The sequence below is a fragment of the Callospermophilus lateralis genome, chromosome 12, assembly GCF_048772815.1.
Source record: "Callospermophilus lateralis isolate mCalLat2 chromosome 12, mCalLat2.hap1, whole genome shotgun sequence".
NCBI classification, from domain to species: domain Eukaryota; kingdom Metazoa; phylum Chordata; class Mammalia; order Rodentia; family Sciuridae; genus Callospermophilus; species Callospermophilus lateralis.
In genome coordinates this window covers 97,080,651-97,098,676 of record NC_135316.1, presented here as the reverse complement: position 1 = coordinate 97,098,676, position 18,026 = coordinate 97,080,651, and the positions used below count along the sequence as shown (strand labels likewise).

Below are 18,026 nucleotides of genomic sequence, written 5' to 3'. Positions count from 1 at the left end.
TAAAAAAGAAAAAGAAAATTAGCTCCTTTGAGTAATCCAAAATAGGATCTCTCTTCCTCTCCATCCCCCTGCCTCTCTCTCAGGGACTTTGGTTCTTTTTGTGAGGGGCTGCCTTGACATCTCTTCAAGGAAATTCCACAAAGCTGCCTCATCTCCACGGATCCCTTTCCTGTAAAGAGGGGGTGTATTTTCAGAGAGTCCCTTTACAGGAAGTATATGGTGCAACCGGAAGGGATCCCACAGAGCAGCCAGCTCAGGATCATGGAGAGGGCACTGATTGCCTTTGATATCCGGGAACTGGCCTTTTTACTGAAGGGCAGAGTGAGGCAGGAAAGTGGTAGCCATGATGGGACGCGTCACGGGGTGGCACAGGTAGCCCTGAGGGTTTAGTTGGTTACCTTGATCTCTGACGGGGACACTTCAGATGATCCTGAAGCCATTTCGATTCCCTGTCTCAGAAGCTGCCACTCTTGGGGAGTTTTACTTTGAGAAGTTGGTGACAGGTGAAAAGCAGGGGTGCTGGTCAGTGGAAGGAACTCCCCTCAGGGTCTCACAGGAAAAGCCCAGGTGCTGTTTCCTTTCTCACCTGTTTAGATCTCAAGGACAGAAGAGGTGAACTTGGCCATGAATGAGGACCACGGTGGCAGGCGTATGGAGGTGTCTTCATGAGGGGGGCTGGGTGTCCTCCAGGGGGACGTCCTGGGGAGCTGGGCAGGAACAGGCCACTCCCCGCAGTCTGGCCCAGTAGGTCCTCTGGTTCTGGGGAGCTGGTGAGCCAGTGGGGTGGGAAGTCTGAGCAGCACTTCCTTCCTGAGTGCTCACTTCCTGGCCTCATCTGCCTCCCTTTGTTCTGATCCTGTGTTTCCTTCCTGGGCTCAGCAGATCACCCCCATTTACCTGTTTCCATGAAAATCCCTGCAGTGGGAGGGGCTGGGACATCTTCCTCTTTCTGAAGTCAGAGGCAGCGTCCCCCTCGCCCAGCCCAGCAGTCCTCACCGCTGCAGGACCCACCCAGAAGTTCCGAAGGTTTCCTGACTTTTGAGGAAGCCTCCCCTAAGTCAAGAGCGCAGCCCTGAGTCTGAGTTGCCATGGGCGGCCACTTTCTCTGCCTCCAGCTAAGGAAACCGAGGTGCAGAGGGGGTTAATTTTCTTGCCAAAAGCAACAAAGTGAGTAAGAGGAGGGGGCTGGGCTGTCTGATTCAGCTTTTTCAGATGCCCAGGGTCACACGCAGAGCAGCCTTGGCAGGTAGAGGACAGGGAGTCACATTCCCGAGTGTGTTTCCGTGAGGAGCCAGTGTGATCCAGGACAGGCTTCATGGAGCACGTGGTGCTTACAATGACACTGTATTTTACTGTGTCCAGAAATGCTCTTTCCGGCCCATGAGTTCCCTAAGAAGTGCCTCTCCCAGAGTACACCACAGACAGAAATGAATTTCCTCTCCTGGGTTTAAGCAATCTGCAGTTGATGTTCAGCCCAAATCTTAATTTCTAAAGTGTCACCCAGGTCCTGCTGGGTCTTGGCATTCTGGGAGATTGTAGAGAAAAGGGTTGTGTTCTCTGTATTTGGGTCTTCATCCAGGCCATGTTCCTGTGTGTCAATACCTGTATTATTTTGGAAGGAAGAGATTGGTGTGACAGCCCTTCTCCGAAAAGGCTAAAGAGAACCACCCCTTGATTTTCTTTGAAAGTAGAGTCATAGAATTTCTAATCACTGAGGTCCTGGAGCTGTGATCTGCCTCTCTTTTAAATTCTCCTTTTCACCTGTACCAGGTGGTCCAGGTGGACCTAAAGGGACTCTTGTCACATTATTATTAATAACTATCCCTTTCTCTCCTAAGAGTATCCCAGGTGGGCTGGCAATTTATTCCTTAACCCAGCTGAAGTTTGTACCTGCCTCCTCTCCCTGGAGCATCCGCACTGAACTGTGGACAGGGTGGTGTAAATATTTGCTAAACTTTACCCAGAGTAACAATTAGTGGAATCATTTGTTCTCCACACTTGAGTGGGTGCCTTAGAAATGACCTGTAACCTTTGCTTTTCCTGAAAGAATAATGGCTACAAGGGGAGTGTGAAGTCCATTCTCGGCTCTGTCTTGAGGTGACCCTTGGCCTGGCCTTGGAGTGGGTCAAACTCGGCTGCTGTGGTGCCTGGCCAGATAGTAGGCATCTGGGTTGCAGTCCTGAGGTCAGGGAAGTTGGAGGGGGGGATGATGACAGGCACCAAGGACAGCGCAGGGTCCAGTTTGTGGGGCCCATAGGAGTGTCCTAGAGTGGGAGTGAGCCAGCCAGCGAAGGTGGTTGTAAATTAGCAGCTGGTTCCCAAGACACGAGGCAGAGTAGTAAGCACACTGGATAGGAAGCTAGACCCAGGGGGCCTGGTGGGCTGTCCAGCACCCGCAGACATCCTTGGTGAGGGCCTCTGTGGTCACGCAGACCTCCACCTCCTTGGCTTAGACCTCCAGCCTGATTCTGTCTTGGTGGGCTGGGCTGGGAGAAGCACTGGGCCCCACAGCTGGGAGATTCTCCCATCTTTGGCATCTCCTGAAGCAGCCTAGGCTGGGGAAGCAGGTTCCTGGACCCTGATGTGGGAGGCCTTCGCTTCGTGGTGACTGTCCTGGCTGTTGAACAGCATGGCATCTTGGTCCTTGCTCCAGTGTGAGCTAGTTGCTCCATCTGTCCTTGAAGTGTACTGTTAACCCTGCAGTGTGGAGGAAGATAATGGTAGCCCAGTTTGATGCCCGTGGTAGTGCCCAGCTCCCCACTGTCTCCCTTCTGTAGGACTCTCTTCGTGACCGTGACCCCTGTTCAGTTAGAGGTGGCATACTGTGTGCTTAAGGACTTCTTAAGCACAAGGAGTGCTTTAGGCCTTAGGCTTTCCTGAGGGCTGTTCTCTGTGCTTGCAACATCCTCACCCTGTGCTTGGTCACTGGGGAGCGCGTGCGCTTTCTCTCTCTGTCTCTGTCTCTGTCTCTCTCTTGCCTCGCCCCCACCCTCTAGTGGCTCCCTGTTGAGCTTTCTGTCCCTGTTCCTCTGAACCTACATCTTTAGCGTGGTTGTGTTCCCCTTTCCCCCTTCACCCCCAATTCTCAGTGTGAGCTCCCTAAGACCCTGTCTGTGGTCCAGGACCTAGAAAGTGCCTTTGAGGCAGTGTCTGTAGGAGTCAGTAAGTGAAGGAGTGTTATGGTTCCTGTTTCCTGCAGCTCTGGTATTGAGATTCCCGGTAGGAATGGTTGGCTCGGGGTTGTGTCCTTGTTGTTAGAAAGGTGTCATCCATGTCCCATGTTGTGAGAAGGCCAAGGGCTCCTTCCATGGGGACGAGGGAGGGAGAGTCCCTCAGGTTCCGACCTCTTTGGAGGTAGGCAGAAGGGTGGCATGGTCTCTGCTCCTGGCTCTGCACCTGGGGGCTGGGCTGCTCTCACTGTTCCTGACCCTGGGGAGTTTGCATGTGTGCAGTGCTCTGTCTCTCTGTCCCCCTTTTGATGTGGCACAGGTGGCCTTTGTGGAGGGTTGAGGGCAGAAAGACCAGCCGGAGGCAACTGGATTAGCTTGGAAGAGCTGGCATTCAGAAAGCTGGGGTTGGGTATAGGACTGTGGGGACAGAGCAGGCCAGTTCGGGAGCCGCGGGCCACGTGTGAGTGAAGGTTCTCCTTCACCGCATCGCCCCCACGCCTCTCTGAACCTTCAGCGTGGAGACCAAGGTTAGCACAAAAGCTGTGCCCTCTTCAGAGCCGCTGTGGAGTTTCCCTCTCTTCATTTATTTCCTACCAAGTAAGCCTTTAATAGACCATGTCAGGAGGCTTTTCAAAGAAAGTTTTTGTTCTTTCTAAATATGCAGCTATTCATGCTGAGGGTTGGTAAGTTCATAATTGACCTAATGCTTCAAAGAATGAACTGGTTCAGCTGGAATTTTCCTAAAATCTGTCCCACTGACATGGCATTGCCCAGTTAGAAAAGCATATAATTAGCTTTTCCCCTTAACTCTAAATAGTAGGCAGAAATGTTATTACATTTTAAATCGTTGTTACCTTGGACGGGTGTTGTTACCTACTTTCTCTGTAATGTGCATAAAATATGGTATACCTGACCTATATTTTGACAGTTGTTTCTGCTTGTTGGTGCTTGGCTGAGAAATCCATTCGAGGTCTGGAGTCATTGCCAAGAGCTCTGTCCAGTGCCCAGGAGATGGTACGGGTAATCACAGAGAAGAGGACTGGTTTTCATGGAAAGTTGATTCTGTGTTCTAAGCCAACACGAGCATTGTGGTTTTGGATGACACCTTAAGTTCTGCCACAGAGCCGTGAGGGTCTTGTGTGTTTCCTTTAGGGAGCTTAAGCAGTCTCAATTACTAGCTCATGGATAAGTACCAGAAAGGTGAGCGTAAATTGGTGCATATTTATTTAACCCTCTACCCTTTCCTAAAAATATAGGGTGGTGACATTATACAAATTAAATGGAAACCAAGGCTCAGTTACTTGAATAGCAAGTCTTTTTCCTGATCGTGAAATCACAGTGTTCCCCTTCCTGTTCCTCTGCGTGCTTTATACCATTTGCCAAAACATAATTTCAGATTGTAGGGAAGCCAAGGCTGGGGCTGAAGCCTCTATGTCAGAATGTTCCCGTGGGACCTTAAATATTAGAAATTTAAAGGGAAGTCTGGGGGCTGAGGATGTGCTCAGCCAGCTTGCGCCAGGCCCTGGGCTCCATCCAGAGCTGCAAGGTTGTCACCCAGGTGTAGGCCACAGAGACCCAGGAGAGGCTTGGGAAGCAAAGTCGGCTCCCTACAGGTCCAGAGATAGGAGGCCCGGCCTGTCTTTACTCAGGGCCACACGGGGAAGCACCAGGGTGATCAGGAGACAGAGGGACAGTAGTGACGGGAGTCTGGGCCACCCAGGGCAGGGCTGCTGAGCAGGTCAGTAATTTCTGGCAGGCTCTGAGCTATCTGTGTGGTCCCTGGACATGGTACTTGGCAGAGGATCATTGCTGCCTGGGCTGGACAGGCCAGAGAGAGGAGGCCTGGCCCTGCAGGGGTGACTGAACTCTGTACGTGTCAGAGGCCTGGCACAGCTGGGTCCTCACTATCTCTAAGAACTATCTAGCTCCATCGGGGCAGTCTCTCCCCAGCCAGAAAGATTTTTAAGATGTCAAAATATTTCTTTTTATGTATAAAATAAAAAATATAGACAGTTTGAAGTCCCTGTAGAGGGTCACCTTGCCGAATGCTGATCTAGAGGGCAGTCTGGTGGCCTAGCCAGAGGAGAAATTTGCTTCATCAGAAAAAGGAGCCCTAACAGCCTCGTTAGGGGTAAGCCTGGGGCCAGCAGGAAGAGGCTGGGAGAGTCCACCATGCTCAAAGTCTTAGCTCAGACTCTGTCCATGCAGCAGAAGGAAATGTACCCAATGTTATCTCAGGGCTCATGCTTCCTTTCTTTTGAACTTTTCTGTATTTATCAATGACCTGCTCCTCCAGGGCTTTGGTGGTACAACCTGAATCTTCCAGGTGGACCTGAAGGTCCTGGTCAGAAGGGACCAGGAACAGAATAAAGCAAAGACTGAGAGAGTTGCTCAGGGGTCCACCTCTGATCCAAGCTAACCGAGCTCCAGAAGGATGGCAAGATGGACTTGTTCCCTGGAGCTCACTCCTGGATCGCCACAGGCCCCTTGCACAAGCTGAAAGAGACCTCAGGAAAAGAAAATGCCTGAATTAATTGTAAGTCATGTGCTGTCGGTTTGCAGGCTCAGGGAAAATGTTTGGTTTGGGGAAGATTCCAAGTAAACATGGACCTTGTTCTACATAAATTACTTTTTGAATTAGGAGAAAAAAAAAGAGCTTGGATGGAGTTCAACCTGTTTTCCAGGGTTGAACTGGGAGGTTCAACCTCCTGGGAGGCTGTGGGAATCCTGCTCACTTCTTCCAGTTTCCTGTGACACTATGTCACACAGCGTACTCTTTCTATTAGGACCCATGTCTGCTTTGTAAATAGAAAAGGAGCATAAAGTCAAGCAACCAAGAAGGTTCCCCTGCAACCCAGAGCTTTTCACAGTATCCTTGAGACTATGCGAGTTCTTATCTGCTTCCCGACAATTTTGGACAAACAGGGTAACACAGACGCTGGACTGCCAGGATGTTGAAGGCTGAGGTGTTGCCAGTATTTCCCCAGGTTTTATAGACTCATAAGCTCTTAATCATAGCTGTGGTCTCCGAGAATAAACAACTTCCGTGCCCACCTCCGTGTGATCTGCTCGGCTGGTGGGGGCCTCTGTGACGCGAAGGGCTGCCCAGCGTGTGTCTTCTTGTCCTCTGTTCCTAGGCCAGTGTTGCCGTGCCGTGGCTGTGATTGCCTCTGGAGATCTGTGTTTACAGCCCTGTGCCTGCGTCAGGGTGGTGGATATATTTTTTGATAGAAGCCGGCCAACTCCGATCACATTGCACGCGAACGTGATCTGGCTGCAGCTGTCTCCGGATTCATTTGCTTGCTGCACTTTTAACACTGGGGTTGATCATAGACCCAAGTTAAACTTTGTTATGAGCCAGGAAAGAAAGGCCAGCTGGCCCTTTCTGGTTGGGTCTTTTATTATTATTATTATTTTTTGGGGTGTATTTTCCACTGTTTATCATTTAGCCACCATCTTTGAGGCAGCAGAAACAGAAACCCTGGTGGTGGCTCTGCCTAGAGTCTTACTACTTATTATTATTATTTATTTATTTTTTTTTTTTAGAGAGAGAGAGAGAGAGAGAGAGAGAGAGAGAGAGAGAATTTTATTATTTATTTTTTAGTTCTCGGCAGACACAACATCTTTGTTTGTATGTGGTGCTAAGGATCGAACCCGGGCTGCACGCATGCCAGGCGAGCGCGCTACCACTTGAGCCACATCCCCAGCCCTGAGTCTTACTGCTTAAAGTGTGGTCTGCACACCAGCTGCTCAAAGTGGTCCATACACTAGCAGCATGGCCGTCACCTGGGGCTTGGGAGAAATACAGTCTCAGGCCCCACCTTAGACACAGTGGGTCAGAATCTGTATTTTAACAAGATCTCCTGGGTATTGATGTGCAGGGACCTAGGCCAGGCCCCGTTGTCTGCTTGGTTGGAGCTTGGTTGCTGCTTTGTGCAGGGTAGGAAGAGGGAAGGGTAGAGGGTTGGTCATGGCTCACTTGTCTTCTCCTTTCCTGCCTCACTACAAGGGAGCTGAGGAAATAGAGTCACACTGCAGGGAAGGAGGAGTAATCAGGGCAGGGGCAACTAGGAGGTAAGGTGAGCTCCACCCAGGTATATATGGTTCAGTGGTCAGTGTTATTTCCTTTTTCCTTTCCTAATTTGCTTATGTTGAATCACTATATTAAGTTAAAGATGAAAAAAGTACAGTCATTGTTGATTGGACAAAAACATACCAATTTCATTTCTAACCACAGACAGCACTAGTATCAATAGTTGGGTGATCTCCTAGAGAAAACTCAATGCTTATGTAATACCCAGAGCAGAAGACCCGTGCTAATGGGGATTTTTCTCCCAGTCTCCCTCCTTCCTTTCTCTCTTCCATCAATGATGGAACGTGACCAGCATGTACAAAAGTAGAGGGAACAGTAGATGAACCCTGAGTATTCATCCGGGGGTGTCGACAATGGTCAGCCCCTGGCCAATCTAGTCTTGCCTCTTTCCTGCTCATTTCCTGCCCTGGAGGGCAAGTCTGAGGAGTGGCGTTCATTGCTTTTCATTTATTAAGGGGAGAAACAGAACCTCACTTTATTAAGTCACCATACATTTGTTTTGTAATTTGCATTAGAAAAGCCAGGGAATGGTCACTATATGATTATATATAAACTGTTAAATTATCCATTAAAATCACATTGAGCATCTTCTCATTTTACCTTTTGTTTTTGGTACTGGGGATTGGCATTCTGCCACTGAGCTACATTGCCAGTCTTTATTTTATTTTTTGTTTTGAGACAGGAAATTGCTTAGGGCCTCACTAAGTTGCTGAGGCTGGCCTTGAACTTGTGATCCTCCTGCCTCAGCTTCCCAAGTCACTGGGATTACATGCGTGTGCCATCATGCCGGCACATTTCACATTTTTTGAACCTTCATGTTAGAGATAGAGTGTGATACAAACAAATGCAACTTGGAGCTGGGGATACAGCTTAGTTGGTAAAGTGGTTGCCTTGCACGCACAAGGACCTGGGTTCAATCCCAAGTGTGAGTGCGTGCGTGCGTTCGTGGACACACACACACACACACACACACACACACACACACACATGCACACAACTTACAGAATTATAAGGTTACACACACACACATACAAAAGCAACTTAAAGAATTATAAGGTTAACACGCTGGTAACCACCACCCAGATAAAGAAAGGATTTTTATTCTAAATGTCCCCTCTCCCCCATCCTCAAAAAGAATTAGAAATCCTGGGTTATATCTTTTACTTCTTCGTTGATGTACATGTACTGTTACTCTTTCATCTAAATTAGTCTCTGTATATATACTGAGAGGGGTTCATGTTTTACCCCCTTTTAAAATGCAGCATTGCCTCATATGAATGCCACTGTTTGGTACCCTGGGTACCTTCTGTGCCCCAGAAGTAGGCTGGTGGTTTCCCAGCACAATTTGGGTTTTCTGAGCATGTTGACACTCTCTCCCCGTCTGCCTCTTAACCAGGGGCGTCCAAGTTCTCCTTCCTAGGTGACCCTCCTTGCACCCTACCTTCTCTGCCCTGTGTGGCCCACTGGGGCTCATGTTCCCTCCGTTGTCCTTAACAACCCATTTTTACTTTGTCCCTATTGCTGCCCTCATTTCTCATAGCTGTCTGGAGCCTGAGCCGCTTTAGGACTGGTGGACCTGAGGGGACACAGGGCTGGGGTCCCATGTGTTCCCATTTAGTCTGGGTTGCAAGGTGCTATTCTGCATCCCCACTTCCCAGCCCCTCTCTCGGGCTTCTTCTCCAGGTGGGTGAGGGAGGGATAGTTCACCTATTCTTTCTGAGTTTCCTTGGGCCACGTGACCCATCGCCTGGGTTTTTGGGCCTAGTTTAACTGATCATGAGCTCTCAGGCGAGTTTTTTTCTGGGGCTCATGGGCCCTCCTGGAGTTTCTGAGGGATGTTCCTGCTCTGACCCATTTTGATTGGGTTACCATTTACCAGCCAGCCTCAGTGTGAGGCATGGCCCTCCATGTCCTCAGCCTCCACGTTAGGTCTGTGGAGTCAGCCCTGACAGGTGGCATCTGGGTTTATGCTTCTCAGGTGGTTTCCTTGCAGACTGAAATTTGAGAACTTTGTTCTGCAATTGGAGAGTATGGTGAGAGGAGGGAACTTTCCCAGTATCTTTAGTCTTTTGGTTTTAGTGCCTGCAGTAGAAATACGCATGGGGACAGTGATGGGCTGGTAGGCGCCAGGTAGAGGGCTGCAGTCCTGTGTTAGCTGGGGTGGGGACAAGGAGATGTTGGGGAAGTTGAAGGTGAGCTGTCCTGTTGGCTAGCAGAAGCTAAGGAAGTGGGTGTCCTGAGATGTGAGCCCCTGCTCGCGATGACTTCAGATGCCAGCTTCCCTGAGTGGGTCTGAACTTTGCAGGGAAGGGCTCAGTCTCCCTTGTGCCTGCCCTCCCTTCAGACACCAGGTCCAGGGTCAGGGGTCCCCAGGCCATCCTTACTTCTGACCAACTGGTTATAAATTTGGGGCTTCCTGTGACCCCTTAGGTTCAATAAGAATGACAGGACTCAGGAAAGTGCTGTAGTTAGAATTAAAGTTTTACTATAGCGAACAAATGCCAGTTTGAACCAGTCAAAGGGAGAGTAACACAGGGTGAGGACTGAGAGAGTCTTCCTTGTCTCATCCTGTGGTGTCGGGACATGTCACTTGACTGGCACATCAGTGTGCCACAATATTCAGAGTATTGTCAACTAAGAAAGCTCATCCACGCTTTGGGGTCTAGGGCTTTTTCTGGGGTTACCTTCTGTAGGCATGACTGATGGGCCCATAGTCCATAGACTCAAAGTCGGCCTCTAGCACCCTGGAGGTTGGGCCCATAGCACTTGGCCGAATGCCCACACCTCTCAACACAGGGTTGGTCTTTCTGGGGCAGTCCCCATCCTTAGTCACTGTTAACATTAACTCTCAGGGGGCCTGCTGTGAGTCACCTTGTTAGCATAAACTGTCAGGTCCCATTCCTGTGACTTGGGAAATTCCAAAAACTTAAGAGGAACAAAATCTAGCCAAATTCTTTATTGCACAAGCTCCTTCTCTCCCACTTCCCACCCTGTTTTTTCCAGTCCCTTTGCTTTGACCTCCCAACCCCTCTTCACTGACTTGGATGACTTTGCAGAGAGTAAGGAAGAAAGGACAGAGCCCATGAGGAAATGCCCACTGTGCACCCTGGCCAAAGGGACAGTGCTCCACTTACTAGTGGGGGAAGGGGAAGGCATAAGCTGGTCCCTTGGGGGCCTGTACTTGCTGTGTAAGAGCCCGATCTGTCACTCTCTGAATTAGAATCTCAGCTGTATCACACCTGAGCTGTGTGCCCCTGGGCAGGCCACTTTATCTGCTCTGGGCCAGTTTTCCTCATCCATTGGGAATAGTAGTGATGGGACTGGATTGGTTTCCCGAGGCTGCTGTAGCACCTCACTTTGAAACAACAGAAGTTAATTCTCTTAGAGTCCTGGAGGCCAGGAGCCTAAGCCTCAGGTGCAGGCAGGGCCTTACTCTCTGGGGGAGAATATTCCTGGCCACTTCGGGTGCTGGCAGCCCTTAGCTTGTGTGCACCACCTCAGTCTCTGTGACTCGGATCTCCTTCTGCCTCCCTCTGCCTGGGAATTGAACCCAGGGCCCCATGCATGCTAGGCCAGTGCTCTACCACTGCGCTACACCCCCAGCTCTGCCTCTTATAAGATCACTTGTCATGGATTTAGGGCCTGTTTAGATATCCCAGGGTGAATCTTGGCTACTAATGTCCCCCCATTTTAGTCTTTTCTCCTTCACAGTTATCTAGTTAGGCTTTGGGTAAATACTTTGAGTTTTCATGTTAAGCCATTTCCCCCCATTTGTACAGCAGCTGTGCATGTGCTTCATCTTCAAAGCTGGGGTTTTGTCCCATTTCATGGGCAGCTCCATCTTTTACATGTATGTGTTGGACTCTGTTTTTTTGTGCCTCCTGTGAGGCGTGTGCCCAGGAGCATGCTCTTCTCCGATGGCCTGGCTCTCTTTTCACTCCGCAGCACTTTGTGATGTCGGCCAATTGCCTCTGACACAGTTGCTAATCTTCTGTTTCCTTATTTTGGCGCTTTGCCTCATTATCTTTCTATTTTTTTTTCCTTTGCACTTGTTTCTGGATTTCAGTTGCTTGTTTTTGAGTTCCTAGGATAAATTCATAATAGGATGATGAATTTTAAGTTCTGATTTTGGTTCACTTGGTTTGGATTCCAGAGTTAGGACCAAGAAAAGGGAGGTAGGGTTTGTGGTGTTCAAGGGGAGGGAGGGTGGATGTGGTGTGCTTGAGTGAGGACTTGTGGCCATTTGAACTTGTTATACTTTCTTTCTGTTTCTTTAAATCCAGTTCCTGATGGGCTTCCTGGCCTCCACCGTCCATCACTTTCAAAGCAACTTAAGAACTTACTGTTTCCCTGGTACCTTCAGGATCAAGTCCACATTCCTGAGTCTGAGGGGAGGCACCCTCCTCTGTGCCCCTGCTGTTTCTGGGCAGGGTCTCTTTGCAAGTGTTTCTGGACAGCTTGTTCTGTTCTGCCTCGTCTCCTCTGTGAGCACCACATTCTTCTCCTGGTTTGCTCAAGTTTTGTGTCTTTTTTAGGAAAGTCCGCTTGCCTCTTCTCTTTTTATACAAATAGTTCCTAGACTTGGTGGATGACCAGGATCTGCTGGGGGCGGGGAGTGGTGGGCCTACAAAGACCAACAGTTGGGGCCCATTTTGTTTTACTCTGATTCAGGCACTTGGGACAGGGCCTTGGAAACCTGTGGGTTTCTGTTTTAAAATTGCCCAGGCGGAGGTCGAGATTTTGATAACGAGCTAGGGTTGGACTGTTGGTGTATGTGCCCGATGAATGCTCTCCACTTGCCATGTCACAGCACGCTGGACAGCAGTTTCTCAAACTCCAGTTTGCTTCTGCCTCACCTGGAGGACTTGATAGGAGACAGATTGCTGGTCCCCACTTCAGAGTCTCTGATTGAGATCTGAAGTGGGGTCTGAGGATTTGCCTTTCTACAGTAGATTTTATTTATTTATTTTGCTGTGGTGTTGGGGATCAAACTAGGGTCTCACACATGTTGGGCAAATGCTCTATTATTGGACTCCATACCCCCCGCCCAAAGGAATTTGCAATTCTAACATGTTAGGGAATGGTGCTGTGACTACTGTGGGGACCACACTTTGAGATGGGTGTTTGGTGAGCTAGAATGCTGGTCCCTTAGCTCTGAGACTTGAACGGAAGCCAAGAGGCAGGTTCTGTACATTGCTCAGGACCACACCTGCCCCATCTTATTGTAATTCTTTGTGGACGTGGACAGACTATATTCATGGACGGTGAACTCCTAGAGGAGAACTGAACCAGTGAGTGTGGTGATGGTTTTTTTTTTTGGGTGGCTGAGGGACTTGCTGCCAGAAAGTTCCAGAAAGGCTTGAGAACAGGGGTTTTCACCTATGTGATTTTTGTCACCCAAGAAACATCTGGAAATGTTTTTTTTTTTTTTTTTTTGGTTGTTGCCACTTGGAGTGGGGAGATTCCACTGACTTCCTGAGTGTAGAGGCCTGGGGTGCTGTCAATCATGCTGTAAGGCGCAGGACAGCCCTCCACAACAGTTATCCAGCCTGGAATGTCAGTGTGCAGAGGCTTAGAGGCCCTGTCTTAGGGGAGGGGGAGCTACTAGCAGGCTGGGTCTCGCTGGGAGATTGGTTCCTGCCCCCCTATGCTCTCACACTGAGGTCCTCCCCTTCTACCCACCCCTGCCTTGATGGAGCCCCAGGCTGGGCCAGAGGAATCTCTAGCAGCCTTCATTGGCACTCTTCAAGAAAAGCTCACCAGCAGTTAACTATTTGCCAAGTTAAAAGGACTTTAAAACGCATCATTCCTTCAAGAACAAAATCTTAGGGCGGACCTGGGGGGCATCTGTTGAATGATTTACTGACCTTTGCTGACCTGCACATTCCCCGTCTTTTCCAGGAAGTAGTTGCAAGAGACTTGCTGTGGCCCAGGGGTCTGACTGGTCTCACTCCTGCTTCTCAGCTGGGGAGAGTCAGTCACGTATGAAGGCTTGCTGTGGGTGCATCTGTCTGTGCCCGGCCAGTTGCCCAGGGGAAGGCCCTGGCTTCTGTCTCAGGGAGATTTTATTGTAGAGGAGAGAGCCACAAATGAATATGGATTATTATTTTTTTTTCTCATCAAATGGTCTATAGTAAGTGGGTAAAGAAAAGAGGAAAAAAGGCAGGGAGGCCATGTTGTTTTCTTACGCACAGCAGTGAGACCTCTCTGGGAGGTGATTAGGTTGAGAGATGGAGGGGAGGGGGTCCAGTCCTGGGTAAAGATGGGGACGGGCAGTTGCTCCCAGCCAAGGGGACATGCAGACAGGAGCTTGGGAAGTTTTTAGAACAGCGTCAGGTGAGCGAGGCTGGAAGACAACTTCTTGCATTCCTGTCTTAATGTCTGATATCTGTAACACTCAAGTCACACAATGATTGATATATATCACAAAAAAACCAAGACAGGGTCAAGACGGACTCAGGGTTACAGGATGCTCTATGCCAAGGGCACAGGCAGAGAGAGAGAGAGAGAGAGAGAGAGAGAGAGATATGAATGCAGAATCAAAGAGTCACTGCAGGTGGTCAGATAAGGATTTTTTTTTTTTGTACCAGGGATTGAACTCAGGGGCACTAGACCACTGAGCCACATCCTCAGCCCTATTTTGTATTTTATTTAAGACAGGGTCTCACTGAGTTGCTTAGGACCTCGCTTTTGCTGAGGCTCACTTTGAACTCTGATCCCCTGCCTCAGCCTCCCCAGCTGCTGAGATTACAGGCGTGCGCCACCGTGCCTGGTCAGATGCAGATTTTAATGAACCAGTTCTGCAGTTATCAAAGCAGAGGGACCTGGTAGACAGACTGCAGTTCCAGTTTCAGAACGTCAGTTTGGAGTGGGCTGCGCATGTGTGGTCATCCTGGGTAGGAGAAACTGCACTTTACCAAAGCCTGATGGGACAGGAAATTGGAGGTTTGTCAGGTGGCAAATTTCTTGGCCAGTGTTCTTGATGAGTGACCAGGTGATGGTGTCGGGGTGCTGTTCAGTCTAGTCTCAGCTCCTTCTTTTATGGGTCTTAGGTGAGGGAGTTCTATCTGGTGAAGTTGATAAGCTCCCAGGTTTGGTGTCCTGATATGATTCGGGATATTTCTTGATTTAGTTTGATAAGTTGACACGTGTAAGTTATTTATCATTTTAAACCTGTGGTCGTGCCAGGCAAGTGGTGGTTGTTCATTTGTACAAAGTATAGAGTCTGTCTGCCTTAGCACGTGTACTCAAAATGGGGCTGTTCATGGCAGAATGGAGTAGCTCAGGTTTAGGCTGTTCCACGCACCACGGAGTAACTCTGATCCACAGACCTGTTGACATTTAGGTGGTGTTTGAAGGCAGGGGTTGACAGGGAGGTGGACTCCGGGGAAGGCAGGAGGCTCAGCTCAGCGAGTGGACTGCAGGGACCAGGAAGTCAAGGTAGGAATCGAATGGCGGTGGGGAAGCCCATCTTTCATATACTCACATTCAACGGAAGGCGGAGAGGGGGAAAGTTCCAGAAGACCTGAGAACAAGAAAGTGGGCAGCTTGGGGTTTTGGGTGCCCTTGGTCCTGGATGTGGGGGGTGTTGACGCTGGTAGCTGGGGTGAAGGGGAGCCTGGTTCCATAGCTCAGTGGTGATGGATGGTGAAGCAGAGAGCTTGGGTGACTGGAGGCTCCTAGAGTGTCCACAGCTGGGAAGTGGAGAGACTGAAGGACAGCCCAGGGGCTGGATGGCAGTGTGAGAGGGAGCCATGTCCCCGGGTAAGCAAGGAGCCGAGAGCAGAGGGGGCTTTGCAGATCATGAAGGAGGGTTGGAGCTGGGGTCAGAGTGTGGATGGTTATGCAGGGGGGGTCATCTGATGGGGAGGAGGGGACATGAGAGACATGAGGGATGAACTTCGTAGAGACGTGGGTGATGCTGCAGTCTTCAAGGTGGCTGGTCTAGTTGCTTTTTGGCAGATGTCCCCTTGGGCTGCAGCATGTGGCTGTATGAGGTGAAGCTTAGAGACGGGGTCCTGATCACTGTGGCCAGGCACCTAGGCCCGCTTAGTGCGCAGAAAGCCTAAGTTGAGAACGCTGTCCCTTCGGTCTGCTCCCAGAGCTCCTGTGCGAAGGTGGTAAAGACCCTTCACAGTGGGACGTGTTCAGTGAACTGATGTTTCTTTGTGATTTTCTTTTTTCCTGGTTCCTTAGCACTGATTTTTTTTTTCTACTTCACAATTTACTGGAACTTTCAGGAAAGTGCCTGTGCCTTTGTGTACTCCTGGGCAGCTCCGGAACACTGCTTGGGGTGTGGGCCCCTTGAACAACATGGCCCTGGACCTCAGGTGGGCACCCGTTGGCCCCTTCAGCGAGGGAGGGAGTTGTCCTGTCCTGTTGTCCTTTTGCATTCACTTCCTCCTTGCTTTGTGGGAAAGAAGAGGCCACCCAGGAGTGGCCCCAAGTGCGTGTGGCACAGGAGGAAGCTCTGAGTGGAAGGAGCCTCAGTCCCACCTCAGTGTGATCTGTCCTCGTGTTCCGTGTCCACAGGGCACGTGTGCTTGTTGAGCTCACCTGTCCTAGGATCTGTGCTGGGCACAGAGTGTGGGCAGATGACAGAGAGGCCATTCCTGTCCCCGGGGTCGCTGCATTTGGAGGGGGGGACCAGAGTGCTAAGGGCAGTGTACACACAGTGGGGAGCATCTGTGCCAGTGTTTTCCCATACGAAGTCTTAACCCCTCAGTGTGTCAGGAGGTCAATTTAGTAGATTTCAGTTGGCACCACTTCTGTGAATTAAAACATGGTAAATACACGTGAGGTGGAATTTACCATTTTATCTGTTTTGAGCTTTAATTACATTTACATTACTGAATGCAGCCATCCCTCCAGTCACCTGGCAGTGAGCCTGGGTGTGTGGCTTCTGGAACTTCTTTGGGAATGAGAGTGGGAGAATGGAAAATTGCCGTGTGGTGTGAGGCAGCGTGGATAGCGTCAGCAGGCCTGGATTTTAGGAATCTGGATTTTTACAGGAAATTTCCTTCTTTAACTTACACTTAAAAAGCATAATGTGTGCCACACTAACCATATTGCTGCGGGGATCTTGTCTGTGGGCCTTCAGGGGTGGGCTCTGCTGTGAGGTTTTGTGCCAGGGATTTTTTGTGAGTGCCGGTAGATCTAGGCAGGAAGGTTTGCTGGAGAGAGGTGGAAGGGGCTCCATGGAGGAGTTGGCACCTGAGGCTGGACTTGATCACATCAGATGAAAGAGGAGGAGGTCCAGGAGTTCTCCTTCATTGCTGGTGGGAATGCAGAATGGCCCGGCTGCTTGGGAAGAGGGTTTAACAGTTAGACTAAGCTTTCTCTCTCATGACCAGTGTGTTCCTTGGTCTTTACCTGAGTGGGTTTAAAGTGTATGTCCTGACAAAACCCTGCACACAGATGTTTATAGCAGTTTTATTTCTAATGGCCAAACCTGGAAGAATCGAGATGTCATTTAGTTGGTGAACAGGTGAATAAGTTGAATAGTTGGTGAATAAATAAATTGTGGTGGATCCAGAGAGTGGAACATGACTCCGTGATTAAACAGAAGCAAATCGTCACACCAGAAGACGTGGAGGAATGTTGAACACATATTCCTGAAGGAGGAGAGCCAATCTGAAAAGGCTGCGTCTTGTATGATTCTGACTCTGTGATGTTTTGGAAAAAACTCTGGGGACACTAAGAAGATGAGTGTTTGTCAGCACAGAGGAAATTAGGCAGTGAAAATAACTGTATGATACCGTGATGGTGGGTACACATTTGTTCAGACCCTTAGACTGGACAACACCAAGAGGTGAATCCAGATGTCAGCGGAGGACCTTGAGTGCCTCTAATGTGTCAGGGTGGGTTCGCCAGTCAATGTGTCTGTTGGTAGCGGAGGAGACTGTGCCCATGGTGGTGGCAGGGCAGATGGGAAGTGTACTTTCTGCTCAGTTCTGTTGCAAACCTCAACTGCTCTGAAAAGTAAAGCATGTTAAAACACACACAGGGCTGGGGATGTGGCTCAAGCGGTAGCGCGCTCGCCTGGCATGCGTGCGGCCCGGGTTCGATCCTCAGCACCACATACAAACAAAGATGTTGTGTCCGCCAAGAACTAAAAAATAAATATTAAAATTCTTAAAAAAACAAAACAAAAAACACACACAGAGGAGGAAGGAGGCCTAGTGGGTAGGGATGGAGGTAAGGGCATCAGGGTGTGCTCAGGGGCTGAGGAGGCCACCAGCTGGCTGTGAGGAGAGGTTCTTGAGACTGGAAAAGCAGGTTCAGGCCCCTGCAAATATGCAGTTGCCTGTACAGATCCTGTGGACACGAGGCTCGAGTTTGCAAGCTGCATGAGATGGTGCGTCTCCTGGGTTAACTTAAATGCAATGTTTATTTCCTCAGGGCTGGTAAACTTTGAGCAGTGTTTAGCCTGCAGTAAGGATCTTTTAAATTAAAAACAAAGTGAATTGCATGTTCACAATCATATGATTCACCTTTTGGAATGACTCTTAAACCCAAACAAAGTATATCCTTTTCTGTGCCTCTTGGTACACAAATCCTAACGCAATGCTTGCTCTGCTAAGCAGTCTTAACCTTTGGTCTGGCAAGGGGCTCCATAGCCTGGAGGAAGAGTTGTGTCTTCCCTGGTGGAGGATGAGGTTTACTCATTTGAACAGGCACTAGTGGCCAGATTTTTACAGTCAGCATAACATGCTCATGAGCTCAGAAGGGATCTTGGTGACCGTTCCTGTACTTGGGTGGCC

The 18,026-nt window shown here is 49.5% G+C and overlaps 1 protein-coding gene across 1 annotated transcript in view; it reads left to right on the top strand.

Moving 5' to 3' along the window:
* The window catches only part of Abcc4 (ATP binding cassette subfamily C member 4 (PEL blood group)), a 223,790-nt gene that overhangs the window by 12,021 nt on the left and 193,743 nt on the right, over positions 1-18,026 (top strand). The gene's annotated exons all lie outside the window — the stretch shown is intronic.